Consider the following 15,136-nt stretch of genomic DNA (forward strand, 5'->3'; position numbering starts at 1 on the left):
TCTAGGACCCTCCTTTCTGAGCCTCAGACACTGCCTATGCAGTTACTCACATAGTCAGTAAGAGCCTGAAGAGCTGGGTATCTCAGTAGATTTCTAGGATGGGGTTGCCTCTCTCCAACACACTGCAAAATTCTGACACTTCTTGGGGATTGCCATAGCTCTGGTATCCAATCAGAGAGCACCAAGGATGCCTTTTCTGTTTTGGGACCAGGGAGACTTTGCTCTGGCATTTCTATCTCTGCTTATAGGAATGATAAGAGTCATCTCAGTTCTGTTTACTAGGATAAGTTCCCACTTGTGGGACCCAGGCAGTTCCTGAGAAACCCATTGTGGCTGATGCTGCATCCTGCCAACCCCACTGAGCACTCTGGTTTCAGCACACACTGAGGGCTTCCTAACTGCAAACACTTTCTGTCTCTGCTGGAGGGCTTTCTCTGGTCACAGGAGAGTGGTGGACCTAAATAAAGGACAGACTGGAAGTGCCAGGAAGTTAAGGTCTATGAGAAGAGCCCTCAACCAATGAGAGAGAAGAGTTAGTGGGTAAGTACCCCAGTTTCCTGGCCCCTTGGTAAGACAACCCCGAGATGTGTTCTACACAGCCCCCTGGAGGGTCCCAGTGGAACTGCACCTAGTTGCTCACGGTGGTAATCAGCTCAGTAACACATTTGTTCGCTGTCTCATGCTGGCCAAGCTCACTTCCTCAGTGAACAACTTGCAACCAAATCCTTGTCTCTGGAAGGATTCCAGGAGAGCTTCTGGAAAGCCGAACTCAGACCTCCCTTGAACATCCCTCCCTGTCAACCAGCAGCCCCTAGGTACTTGCTGATTGATTGGGTGAAGCACTGCACAGACCAGCAGGTGGCTTCCTCCTTCTGAGCTAGTCTGCTCTCTTAGCCCAGGACTTTGAGGTTTGTGGATCTAGAGAATTTTAGTCAAACGTGATTATTCTGCTGTCTGGGCAAGGCTTGAGCAAACCCGTATCACTCACTGCTCAACAAGTTTCCCAATGAGCTCCTGGGGGTCTCCAAAGGAGGGTGAACCTGTGGAAGGAATTTACCTCTACTTGGATCTGGACACAGTGAGGGCTTAGTTGAATGCCAATGCTCTACTCTGCCAGCTCCCCTGTTGCTGCGGTTGTTCCAAAGACTGTGTGTCCCAAAGCTTCCTCACCGCCAGCCCAGCCTTTCCCAAAGGGTGGACTTTTCAACATTCCAGAGCTCGTGGGACTGCTCTGGCCCTCTATCACTCTTCAATAGGAAGCTGTGTAGTCTGTGAATCCTCAAGTTTAAGGTCTGGCTCTGCTTGGTGACTTGGTCTCTGAATTCCTGACCCCTGTCTCCACTGCCTCCTCTCCACCTTCACCCAGAAGTCTGCGGAATCTCAAACAACACTCTGAAACAGAAAGCCACTCTCCTGAAGTCTCCTTCATTGAAGTTAATAGCAATTCCTTCCTTCCAGTAGCTTGGGACAAAAGCATTGGGGTCATTTTGACCATGTTCCTCTTGTATCTTATGTCTAATCCTTTAGTAAATACTATTGCCATTACCTCCATAATCTGCCCAAACTCTGTGATCACATCTCCCCACTTCTACTGCTGCCTCCCTGGTCCAAGCAACTATGACTTCTTGCCTAGATTTTTGCAGTAGCAAAATCTCCCACACTGGACTCCTTGACTGCACCCTTCCTGACCTTCTGTCTATCCACAACACAACAGCCAATTAAACCTCACCCAAGTCAGAGCAGCTTCCTTCTCTGGTCAGAGCCCTCCAGTGGCTCCCATCTTACTAGAGGAAAGGCCAAGTCCTTAAAATGACCTCAAGGTTCCATAAGAACTAGTCTCCATACCTGTCCCTGAGATAGGAGGTGCTCAGTTTCCCTGGGCTTGGGTTTCAGGACTACCTCTGGGTTTCAAGTCATTCTCCAAGGTCTCAGATCCCTCCTCCAGGTCCTCCCCTAGAAGAAAGATACTGTCGCCACTTAGACCTATTTTCATCACCAGCATGGGGAAAATAAGATCCCAAGAGGCTGGTTTATGCAAATCCAGTGGCTGGGTGTACTCAGTAGAGAAGGGTATATAACCCTGGTGGCTGACCATGCTCAGTAAAGTGGAGTTTATCCTCTGAATGACCTTCCACTTGGGGTGCTAAATAGCACAGAATAATTCTTGAATGTGTTTGGTGCATGTGATAGAATTTGACCAATGAATATGCTCCAAGAAGAGTCCGACCGAGCATGTGCAAGACTACTTTACATAATAAGGAACCAGTCCCTTACTTGGGTATTCATTAGATAGCATGAATATGTGTTAGATAGCAAAACTATGAAAGCTGAATCCCAGCAGAAGGCGGGCCAGCCTGCACCCAGCCTGTGGAGTGTGTATTTCTATCTTTTTGTATCAGACTTACTTTCAGCAAGCGACTGCTCACTCTCTTGAGCCAGCTTGCATTCTGTGCTGAACTTTAAGTGTGTATTTCTTGCTTTTGTGTTAAACTTGGTGTGAGCCCTGCTCAGTCTCTGGAGCTAAGCTTCACTCTCTTTGTGGAGCCTGTATGTCTTATTTGTTACATTAAACCTGTTCTCACTTTCTACTGTGACTCTGCTCTCAAGTTCTTTCCTGTGGCGGAGCCAAGAACCTGGTAAGAGGATGGGGTGGGTTGAGGCTGACTATCGGGCCCCCTGGACCCCACCTCCAACCTCATCCCTACCTCTCTGACTTCATCTCCTACTGCTCACCTCCTGGCTAACTCCCCTCCAGCTACACCACCCCTTTGCTTTTCTTCCATCATCTGGGCATGCCCTGCCTTAGGGACTTTGCCCTTACTGTCCCTTTGCTTGGAACATTCTCCCCCCAGAAGAGACTCCCTCACTTCCTCCATGTCTTCACTCAAATTTTACCCACTTAAAATTGCCTCCACCTGCAAAGCGCTGGCTGTCCCCTTCTCTGATTTATTTTCTCCCTAGCACTTATTGCCATCTGACATCCCATATACTTTACTTGGTTATGACTAGAACATAAGCTCCTTGCGAGCAGGGGCCGTTATTGTTCACTGCTGCATCAGTGCTGTTAGAACAAGACTGGGCAAGTGGTAGGTGTTCCACAGGGGTTTGGTGAAAGGGTCAATGGATAAGTACATGTGTGTAATAAGCAGTGATCTTGAGTAAGCTGTTCTCCTGCTCTGGACCTCAAGATAAGGGACAAGCCACCCAAGGTGGTTTCTAGGGTCCTATTCCTGCCCTTGCCCTGGTGGCACAAGGAGGCACACTCTCAAAGCCAACTCTAAGAGACCAGGGATTTCCCCAGCACTTGTCACCCACATCGGGACTGACCTTCCAGATTTCTCAGGCGAGGGATGGTTTAGTGGGACACAGAAAGTGGACAGTGTCAGGGTGTATTTACCCTGTTCACCTGTAAAGGTCTGTGCCTGCTAGCCTCTTTGTCTAACTTGCTCTAACTTTAAGTGCCTATAACAGTTCTCTCGATGGTTTAGTGGGACACAGAAAGTGGACAGTGTCAGGGTGTATTTACCCTGTTCACCTGTAGAGGTCTGTGCCTGCTAGCCTCTTTGTCTAACTTGCTCTAACTTTAAGTGCCTATAACAGTTCTCTTTCTCTTTCTCTGTATGTGTCTAAAAGTACCCAATAACCCAATGAATAAGGACTCAGTATGAGCCAATGTAACAACAGCAACAAGAACCCACCACCCCAATTCCCCAGCCCGCTCTCAGCATCTCAGTCCCAGCCATTTCACGCATTCTCACCACGCCCCCAACAGCTGAGGGTCTGCACTGCCCACCTGCTGTCATAGCCGTGTGTGTGTGTGTGTGTGTGTGTATGGCTCCTTCTGTCTGAAAGTGGGGCTAGCCCCTCTTTCCATGGCTGTGACACCAGGGCAGCAGTGCTACCTGAGCCCGTTCCAAGCCTGGGACCCTCGGGCTGGGCCCTGCACAGTGCTACAGACTACATAGTCTATTGAGTGGCACCTCTGGATCAAGCAGTGCAGTGACCTGGCTCAGATTCCTCTCATCAGGGTGGTAATCCCACTATGTGGGATGACAGGTTTAGTGATAACGGGTATGAGACACCTGAAACACTCAGTGCCTAGCAACTGAGCACATAATAAGCACTCCATTAAGTGGTTGTCTTTAAAGTTGTTTTTATCATCTTCATTATTACTATTATTATTACACAATATGAATGCTAGCTTCCCTCTTTTCTGACTCACAGGGCATGGTTGTAGCTTCCCTCCATTAAGTGGTTGTCTTTAAAGTTGTTTTTATCATCTTCATTATTACTATTATTATTACATAATGAATACTAGCTTCCCTCCTTTCTGACTCAAAAGGCCTGGTTGTAGCTTCCTTCTGGGCTGGTGGGAAGTCAAGGGTTTCAATCTTGCATGCTGCTTCTCGAGCTGGGTGGATTGGTCCATCACGTGGGAGATGTCTCTATCTCTTGCCTGCCTTTGATGGGCCAACCAAGGCTGTTCTTCAATTCCTGTTCCTGCCTGGGCTGCAATGAAACACATATACATACATGGACACAGACAACAGTCTGCTTTTTACTCAAGGTCTCTAGTGACAAATACAAACACATGGGGTTGGCCGAGGGGCTGGACAACTGGGTTTTGTGCCCTCTGGTCTAGTAGACTTGTCCCCTTGCACCATGCAAGAGAAGACCTTGATGCCCCTTATTTTGGGATGACCTACGATGAATATTTCCTAGTATGGTATTATAATATCTGTATTTTGGTTTTTGTCCACAGATCCTGGCTCATAACCCCCATAGCTCTTGTTCTAACCTTCCCCTGCCTTTCTGTCTTGGAGCTGGCCATAAAGCTGGCCTTGTCTGAGTGTAGGTCATCAGATCCCCATTTCAGAAGGCATCGGCGCCATGCCCAGGAGGAAGGAGTGCTACACAGAGAGGTCAAGAAGAGTCTGAACGAACAGGCCTTGCTGGGTTTCCCCACTCAGTCTTTATGTGGTTGTCCATGCTTCAATCATGCCTACATAGTGAAGCTTCCATGAACACCCGAGCACAGGATTTGGAGAGCTTCCAGATAGCTGAACATGTGGACGTTCCTGGGGGGTGGAGTGCCTGGGGAGGGCATGGAAGCTCCACACTCCTTCCCCCATACCCTGCCCTATGCATCTCTTCCTCTCTATCCTTTGTAATATCCTTTATAATAAACCAGTAAGCATAAGTGTTTTCCTGAGTTCTGTGAGCTGCTTAAGCAGATTAATGGAACCCAAAGAGGGGGTTGTGGGAACTCCAACTTGAAGCTGGTTGGTCAGAAGTTCTGGAGATCTGAACTTGAGACTGGTGTCTGAAGTGGGGACAGTCTTGGGGGATTGAGCCCTCGACCTGCGTGATCTGACATCAGCTCCAGGTAGATAGTATCAGAACTGAACCAATTAGAAGACACTCAGCTGGTGTCTGCTGCAGAATTGCTTGGTGTGTGGGGAACCCTCTCCCCACATTTGGTCACAAAAGTCTTCTGTGTTGACTGTGGTGTGAGAGCAGATGAAAGACAGTGAATTGTTTTACGGCTCACCTATGTTTCCAGAGTGTCCCATTAATATGCCCCCTTCTTTCCTCATGTAACCCCCCTTCCCAGTCTCAGCCTCCCAGGCTTAGGGCTGTCTACCTGCCAGGCAGAAGTTCTCCCTTCTGCTGACTGCACTTGCACAGCCTTGAAGTGAGCACCCTTCTGAGTTTTGTGCTCCGCGTGTCTCGCTTGCCTCTCCCTCGTCTGGCCTTGCCTCTGTCTTGTGCATTCTGACCTCCTCTGGCCTGGCTGCTGAATTAAAGCTGTTCTCTCACTTGACTGGTTTCTCCCCAACGATGAGGGGAAGAGCATTGAGCCCAAGGATAGAGTCTTAGCTTGTGCTGCTATGACAAACATAGATGGTCCTCAACTTAAAGATGGTTCAACTTACAGTGTTATGACTTTATGATGGGTTTGTATGGGTATTAAATGCATTTTCAACTTAACAGTGTTTTTGACTGAAGATGGATTAAGTGGGACATAACTTCATCCTAAATTGAGGAGCATTTGTATGCCAGAGACTGGAGTGGCTTAAACAATAAACATTTATTTTTCACAGTTCTGGAGGCTGGGAAATCCAAGATCATGGTACCAGTGCATGATGAGTTCCTGGTTTGCAGACACCTGTCTTCCTGGTGTATCCTCATACAGCAGAGAGAAGAGAGAGGGGAAGCAAACTCTCTCATGTTTCTTCTCACAAGAGCACTAATGCCATTCAGGAGGGCTTCGCTCTCACACCTGCTCAACTCCCAAAGGCCCTGCCTCCTCATGCCACCACATTGGGGATTAGAACTTCAACATATGAATTCTGGGGAGACACAAACATTCAGCCTATTGCAGAGGGGAAGAAACCACTTCTGGTGATCCTTCACACTGCGCTATGGTTGGAATTTTTAATTTTCTTATCCCCAAGTGTCTAAATACAGGTAGATCATCTTGTACTACAGGCACTGGTTTCCCTACCAAAAACCTTATTAGCTGTATGTAAGAGAGTCACATTCCCTCTGCTGCCATTCCTTTAACCTTATTATATTTACAGTTGAGTGTGCAATTAGAATCACAGATTTCTGGGCCCTGCCCTTCTGAATTTCTGAGTCAATATTTCTGTGGTGGGGCACAATAATTTACATCTTCCAGGGGATGCTGCTGCTGCTGATCCAGGGACCACACTTTGAGAACCACTGAGCTAAAGAAACCTTTGCCCCACTCCCCCCAGCCTTGGGTTAAATAATAAAGTCCTCCTCCATGATCTGGAAGGCAGAATTCCCTTGGCTGAAAAGTGTGTGTTGGTGGTTGCGGGGGGGGGTGGGGGGTGGGGGTGTGTAGGGTGTGTGTGTGTGGGGGGGGGAAGTGGTGGAAGGTATTTCCCTACATTATTATGATTATAATTGGTCCGCAAAATGTTAGCTATTTATAGCCCTGTAATGAACATGGCATTGTGCACAAAAATGACTAGGATGAAATTTCTGCATTCAATAAAGTACAAAAAAATACCATGCATTATCTGCACAGTGCTTTGTGGCTTATAAAGGACTTCCACATGTATTTTCTAATTTGATCCTTAGAGAGACCCTGTGAAGTGAGCAAGGTACACATCAAGGCCCCATTTTACAGGTGAGGAATCGCAAGGGGGATTAACTTTTGCTTGTCTGCTGTGTGCTAGGAACATTGCACACAGAAGCTCATTTAGTCTTTGCAACAACCTCAGAAATGGGTGTTATTACCGATCATGTAGATCAGGGAGCTTGAGACTGAGAAGCTGAATGATTTGTCAAAGGTTAAGCATTTAATTAGAAGCGGAGCCAGAACTTCTCCTGACTCACCGTTCAGGGATCTTTCTAAGACAACATATTTTATGTGTGTAACTGGGATAAAATTTATGATTATTTAAGTAGTTAAAACTAAAGAGAGTTTTTTTGTTCTTTCAGCTTCTGTCTTTACTCCCCTCTCTTTAGATCTTTTGTGACACAGAGTCAAGACGTTGGGGAAAGAGGTGGCACCAGAGGGCCCAGCTGAGTTACAGGAAGAAAGAAGGAGTAAGTGGAGGGGAGGTGGTTGGGGAACGCCTTCTGGGCTGAGTGGCGTAAGTTTTGTGGGTTTGGCAAGTGAGGGACTCCAGAGCAGTTGCCAGGTGGGGACTGTGAGAGGAGAGGGAGGAATTTCACAGAGTTATTCTGTGGAATTTAGGTTGGATCCCTATTAATATTCTTTAAGAGATGCATGAAAATTGAAATAAATGTGAAATTACTTTTGGTTACTGAACTGTGCTCATTTGTATGTGATGCTGTGCAGAGCATGGGTCATATGGGGCCCCAGCTTCTATTAAGGTTACATATGCATATGTTTGAAGGGGAAGATGTCTGAACATGAGAGGAAGGTGTGAACAAATGGCTCGGGGACAGGGATACTGAGTCTGAGATGGGGGAGAGAAGGGAGAGAGAGGAATGAAAGAGAGAGATACAGAGGAGGAAGAAAAGGGTAGAAGTTATCAGAAAAATGGACAGATGGAGGAAGATACACCGAGAGGTCTCAGGGAACTAGAAACCAAGGAAAGTGAATTTGTCTTCTGCCTGTGGCCCAAGGCTCTCTACTATGTTTCTCTGGCTTTTTGAACTGTGATTAACTATTCGGAATATGTTTTCCATTGATACACATTACTTATACACACATACAACTGAAAAAAAAATTTTTTTTTGCCTGTGGCCCAAGGCTCTCTACTATGTTTCTCTGGCTTTTTGAACTGTGATTAACTATTCAGAATATGTTTTCCATTGCTACACATTACTTATACACACATACAACTGAAAAAAAAATTTTTTTTAAAAGGAAATAATGCTTACTCTTGTGGCCCCCCATGAGCCACCCCTCCCAGTATTCATGCCCTTCTGTAGACCCCTCCCATACAGACTCTGGGCTTGGCTAGGTGATTGCTTCAGCCAGTAAGATGTTAGCAAGGGTGATGCATGTGGAGGCTTTTGAAAGGTTCACTGTTGGGATGCTCCCACTGGGAACCCAGCTGTCATACTGTGGGAAGCCCAATCTAGAAATATGGACAGGCCACTTGGAGAAGCAACAGGCCTCAGCAGAGCTCCCAGCTGATAGCCAGCACCAACTTGCCAGTCCTGTGAATGAGGCATCTTGGAAGTGGATCCTCCAACCCCCCTTGAGCCATCCCAACCAATGCCCACCGAACAGAGGTGAGGTGTTCTTACTGAGCTCTGCCCTAACTGCAGAGTCATGAGCACATAAATGTGGTTTTGAGCCCACTAAGTTTTGTTCTGTTTTGTTATGTAGCAATGGATAACCAAACATCTTTATTATATGCAATGCACCTGATATTTTGTATTATGTTCAATTCTATTTTATTTTTCAGAATGCTAACTTGTTTTCATGACCCAATAATGAGTCATGATTCAGTTTGAAAAGTGCTGCTCTAATTAATGACAGATGTGTTTGAGATAATCCATCTTCCATCCTCTCCCTCTATCCAGTTGCTCTTAGAATCACGAAACGAAAGAAATGAAAGTAATCACAGTCCAAGACTTTGTCTCAGAGTTGGCTGCCCTAAAGCCATCTGGGTCTCCAGGTAGACAATTCTATTACTCAAAGGAGGTATTTAGCCCTTCTCTATGCCTAGTTGTGAATCCTGTAAGCACAATTTACAACCAAACATGATCTACTGGTACCCAATCCTGCCAGGTGCTGAATTCATCTTCACAAATGGAGGAAGGATATCATCCCCACCCCCAACATATACACATAGATACCCACTCATATGCCATAGATACCCCCTCATATGCCCCTTTATTTTTCCAGGTCTGAATTAAGGTGAAACAAGCATCTTTCTGTGTCACTCAAGATTCCTGTAACACAGTCCTACCAAGTGCATAATTTCTTCCTCCAATACAGTGATTCCTGAATCATATTCCATAGACAAAATGTAACAGAACTACCTGGGGAGCTTGTTAAAGGCAAAGTCCCAGGCCCCACTAAGAGATATGACTCAAAACTCTCTGCAGAGTAGGGCCTGGGACTCTGCCTTTAACAAGCTCCCCAGGTGATTCTGTGGCACACTAACATTTAGGTTCAATTACTCCAAGACCTACAGTCCAGATCAGTCCATTTCAATCTTTATTAGCTCAAGTCATAGTAAGAAATACATTTACATTTTGTCCCCACGTATATGCACATATATGTATGTAAGAGAAATGGAGGTTTCATCGAATTCTACAATCTGTGTGTGCTGTGTTCTGACATTTTCCATCCTGTCTTATTTTCTTCTTTTCAAATGCTGGTTGTGACTCATTTAACTGATTTTTATGATTCACTGATGGGTCTCACTATACAGTTAAAAATAAACTGACCTAAGCAAGCACAGCCTGGGTGCCTGTATGGTAGGCATGGCTGGTTCTCGAGTGTTTTGCTATAACAATGATCATTTGGAGGTGCGAGCCCAGTTCACCTTTTTCCAGGTGCCCTTTGGTTCCATTGCTAATGGTGCTCACACTCCTGTAGCACACACAGCTTCCTCTTTGTTAGTGCGGTGATCCTTAGAGAACCCTGGGAAAATATGTATGGTTTTCCTGCATCTGGGTCTCTAGCGAAGCCAGTCTAGGCTCAGGGTGCAGCTGGTTGCAGAACTGGGGGTCTGGGGCTCCCTCCAGGGCTCACTTTGCGTGAACCAGTAGGCCAAGGAGCTTTTGGCTGGGGAAGGAGGAAATAGGATGGGGCAGGGGTGTGAGGGCTAACCTCTGCTTTTCCCCCTGGTGATTGTTCCTGAATCCTAAGGGAGTGGGAGCTGGAGTTCAATGTCCATGAGTGCGGTCCATGAAAGGCTGTATGAGCCCCCTGCAAGGGCAGAGCTCTTTCAGGATCCAGCTGCTCAGAGCACCTGTGAGGCACCTCTGGGGACCCAGACACAAACTGGAGAAGTCTGAGTGTCTGCATCTTTGTTATCGAGTAATTTATGTATCTTCCTCTTGAATTTGTATTTTCTTCTTATGTCACTTCTTGAGAAGTTCCCTAGGTTCACTGCCTCCTGTGTAAATAGCACTGGCTTTCAGAGACAAAGTGGGCAACACTTATGGGTGAATCCAGGATTGGGGACTGGTTCTTGTTTCCTGTCCCATCCTCTCCAGGCCTTTGACATGCTTCTTGGTTTTGGTTTTTCCAGCCTGAAGAGGCCCCATCTTCTTTGTCTGTCCTCAGATTTCAGCTGTCCACCCCTCCATCATTTTGACATTTGAGACAGCCACAGAAATCAAAACAGATTCAAACATGTGCCATTTATGGTGTCCAAGAAAGCCAAACTGATCCCAAATGATTGATTTAGTGGTTACAGCTGGGTACGGATGCAGACAGACAGCTCATGAGGTCATTTTTCTAAATGCAAAGTGTAAACAAGGTAACAGCTTCCTCCTTCCCTGTGAGTCTCTCTGGGTTTCTCTCAGTCTCCCTCAGTTTCTGCAGAGATTCTCACCCCACTTTGCATTTCTATACTGTTGTGGGTTGAATGGTGTCCTCTCCTCCCCAAATAATATGTTGGAGTCCTAACCCCCAGTACCTCAGAATGTAACCTTATTTGGAGATAGGGTCCTTATAGAGATAATTAAGTTAAAATGAGGTCACTAGGATGGGCCCTAATCCAATATAGCTAGTGTCCTTATGAAAAGGGGAAATTTTGGCTATAGAGACCCATAGTGGGAAGACGATGTGACAAGACACAGGAAGAAGATGGCCATGTAACAAGCCAAGGAGAAAGGCCTGCAACAGAGTCCCACAGCCCTCAGAAGAACCCACCCTGCTAACATTTTGATCTTGGACTTCTAGCCTCCAGAACTGTGAGACAATGCATTTCTGTTGTTTAAAACACTCAGTCTGTAGTACTTTTTCCGACAGTCCTAGCAAATGAATACATACAGATTTAAAAACGTTTGCTTCTATGTTCCTCTGTGGGGAATTCTCCCTCCTGAGGTGAAGGAGGGCAGACTGGGTGAAAGCCAAGGCAGGCTCCAGTGAATCTGGCAAGGTGTAGGCATCAGGGCCCTCGCTGCACTGGCCCTGCCAGAGCCCTTGAGGGGGCCTCTAGTGCTGTCTTCCTTCATGTGGTCATGTGTTTCTATAAAATTTGCAAAGGGCATTTACATGGGAATCAGTTATGACTGCTGGCTCTTTTTACTGCAGCCTTCCTTCCAGCCCCTTCTATCACATTAGGTGGCCTTTGAGTGGCTACACTGTATTCTTTTGAGTTGGGAACACATATAATTGGGGTTTAGTGGGATATCTGTATGGCTGTGGTCACTTCCATATATGATTAAATTTTTCTACCCATCCCAATGTAGGAAAGGCTTCAAGGCATGCACCTACTGCCCTCTGTGCTTATTCACCTGGTGGCCTGACACGAAAATGGAGGCCAATGTCGTATCACTGTATGAAAACATCCTGCAGTGCTCGGCGCCAGAAGCATGTGGGTAGTGGAGAAATGTCAGGGTTTGAAATATAGAACCAGAAGCTAGTCTATGGAAATTCTTCCAGTCATCAACTGTGTCCAATTGTAAGTTTAGTATTAGAGGGGTGTGACCAGCAGTTAATAAATATCATGCTATTTTTTCTGGACTGTGAATACATTTGCGGTATTTGTCAGCTTTTAAGAATTTGTAATTTTTTATGATTTTTCTTACAGGAGATATTTACCTTTGTACCTAATTTTGTGTTCATAATACTGTAGTCTTTTCAGGCCCTTTCTAATTTAGATCCAGCCCTGGGTGTGAGAAGTGAAGACGGAGGGGGAAGCATGGAGAGCAGGCAGAGAATTCGGAGGAAGAGGAGGGGGCATTTGGAGACGCTGGGGATAGGGACAGTGGGCAGGGCCCGGGAACTGGAAGTGAAGACGGAGGGGGAAGCATGGAGAGCAGGCAGAGAATTCGGAGGAAGAGGAGGGGGCGTTTGGAGACGCTGGGGATAGGGACAGTGGGCAGGGCCCGGGAACTTGGAGCCTGTCCTTTCTCTCTCCATAGCACACACTGCCATTGTGATGAGAGACAGGTCTCTAGTGCACCTGGGTTTCTCGTTTGTCTTCCTCACTCAGGTGTAAGCTCCACGAGAGCAGGGACTTTGCTTCACTCCCTCCAATCACCTTACCACGTACACATTGCCTGGCACCTAAAGGACACTCAGTAAATATTTACTGAATGGAGAAAGGGGGAAGAGAGGTAGAAAAGGGATAGTTAGACGTTTAGAATCACAGACTTGTCAAAGTTGGGAAGACCCCAGAGGATGATATAATTCAGTGTTTCTCAGTGAGTTTGCTCCTGACATTTTGGGAGGGATAATGGTTCTGTTCCATGCACTGTAAGTCATTTAGGATTCATGACCTTACCCCCTAAATGCCAGTAGCACTCCAGGTTGTAGAGACCCCCTTAGATAGGAGATTACCTGCCTGTTGAGGACCACTATCTAATTCAATTCTCTTATTATATAGGTGAAGGAATTGAGGTGCAGAAAGGTGAAACTATTTGCCCAAGGAAACATGGCAGGTTACTGTGAGACCTGAGATCTGAGTTTAGGATTCTAAACACCAGCTTATGGTGTTTTCCCCCTTTTCTTTTTCTTTGTTTTTACTATAGTTTGACCATCTTGCTTTTCAGGAAAGTCCTGGGAGGTGGTTATGATTGCCAGGTAGGACTTGCTGCCAGAGGTTCTCAAGAATTCTGCCTCATCACGGGGTTGATATCACAGTGTGCAGAGTCTGTAGAAACAGGATTAGGCCAGAGAAAGCAGACAATACCTGCCTCTCCTCCTTCATGTGGGTCCCTGGGGCAGGTAAGTCACCCCAGAGAGATGACTTTCTCTGGGGCCCATGACAAAGCACCTGACTGAGAGTCATCCCTCAAACCTTCTCCATCTATTAAACAAGGGAAATGGATTTGAAATTGAGCACACATCAGTATAGCTTTGGAAAATATCTTTTATCAATCAACCTTGATTTTATTTTTCAAAGTTATACTGAGAGTCATCCCTCAAACCTTCTCCATCTATTAAACAAGGGAAATGGATTTGAAATTGAACACACATCAGTATAGCTTTAGAAAATATCTTTTATCAATCAACCTTGATTTTATTTTTCAAAGTTACGTGGTGGTGCCATAAATTCTCCTACTAAGCAAGGATCTTGGTGTAAGTTGGAAGTAATGACCCTGGCCTGCGGCTCCTGGTGCAGGACCCCAGGGGAGGGCTGATGCCTCATTTCTCCAGCGAGGCTCAAGAGGCTCTCTCTAGGAGCTGCATAAGTGGACTCTCTCTCTTTCAGCTGGGACCCATTAGGTAGCTGGACGGTCTCCATCATACACGTGTGCCAGAGGCAGGCAGATATCCCTGGGCTTCTGGGTCCCATGTGAGTCTTCCCAGGAGAATAAAGAAACCAGGTCAGCAAAACCTGGCCAAGCACTTCCTTTTCCTTCTGGCGATGTGTCACTGGAGCCCTGTGGCGAGTTCTTGGATGCATAGTGATTTGGCTGGGAGGGCTTCTGCGGTGGGTGAATTGTACATGGTGACTTTAAGACCTTCCTTTCTTGGATTTCACAAGAGAGAATGATGAGCCAGGAATGTTTTTTCTATCCAGAACAGGGATGTGCAGTGGGGGATTATAAATTTTATGTAAAGGGACCCAAGCCTGCTGCTCTGTGCCTGGCACATAGAAGAAAGGCTATATAAATGATGTTCGAGTTAAGGCAATTGAATCTTGGAGCTCTGGCTCCTCTCTGTGGGCCTGCAGATGATTCAGGGTGTGGGAGGAGGGATGAGAGAGTTGTGTGGAGGCCGAAGACAAGGCTTCCCTCAGCATTCACACCTAGGTCATCGGTCCAAGCAGGATCCCCTGAAGCCTCAGGGGAGCTCAGTTCTGCAGGCGATGGGCAGATGGCTTCTCATCCCCAAAATATCAGGCATGTGATACTCTAATTACATAGCTCATTCATTCATTCAACAAATAAATTCATTGACTACCTACTTTGTGCAAGGTTGATGTGAACCCGTGTCCACCTGGGTGATGGGGGCACCAGCAGTCTTAGAGGGGCAAAAAAACCTGAGAAGGTTAACGGGAGGAGGACCCTGTGTGGTAAGGATGAGTCGAAATAGGACTTTGGGAGCTTGGGTCTGGGCATTGGGAATGTGGGACCTTCCCAGCCCTCTCACCTGGTGTGATAGTTAATTCTAAGTGTCAACTTGATTAGGTTAAAGAATACCTAGAAACCAGGTAAAACGATCTTTTTAGGTGTGTCCGTGAGGGTGTTTCCAGAAGAGATTAACATGTGGGTCTGAGTGGACAGGTGGGAAAGATCCACCCTCAATATGGGCGGGAACCTTCCAATCCTCTAGGGGCTCTGAGACAACAAAAATGGAGGAAAAGGCAAATTTCTGTCTCTACCTGCTGAAGCTGGTTACACTCTGCTCTCTTGAACATCAGAACTTGGGACTCTTCAGATTTTGGGTTCCAGGACTTACACCAGCAGCATCACTGGCTTCCCTGGTTCTGAGGCCTTCAAACTTGGACTGAGTCATGCACGCTATTAGCATCCAGTTTGCAGATGGCCT

Source organism: Galeopterus variegatus, unplaced genomic scaffold (genome assembly GCF_000696425.1).
Source record: "Galeopterus variegatus unplaced genomic scaffold, G_variegatus-3.0.2 Scaffold922, whole genome shotgun sequence".
Lineage (NCBI taxonomy): Eukaryota > Metazoa > Chordata > Mammalia > Dermoptera > Cynocephalidae > Galeopterus > Galeopterus variegatus.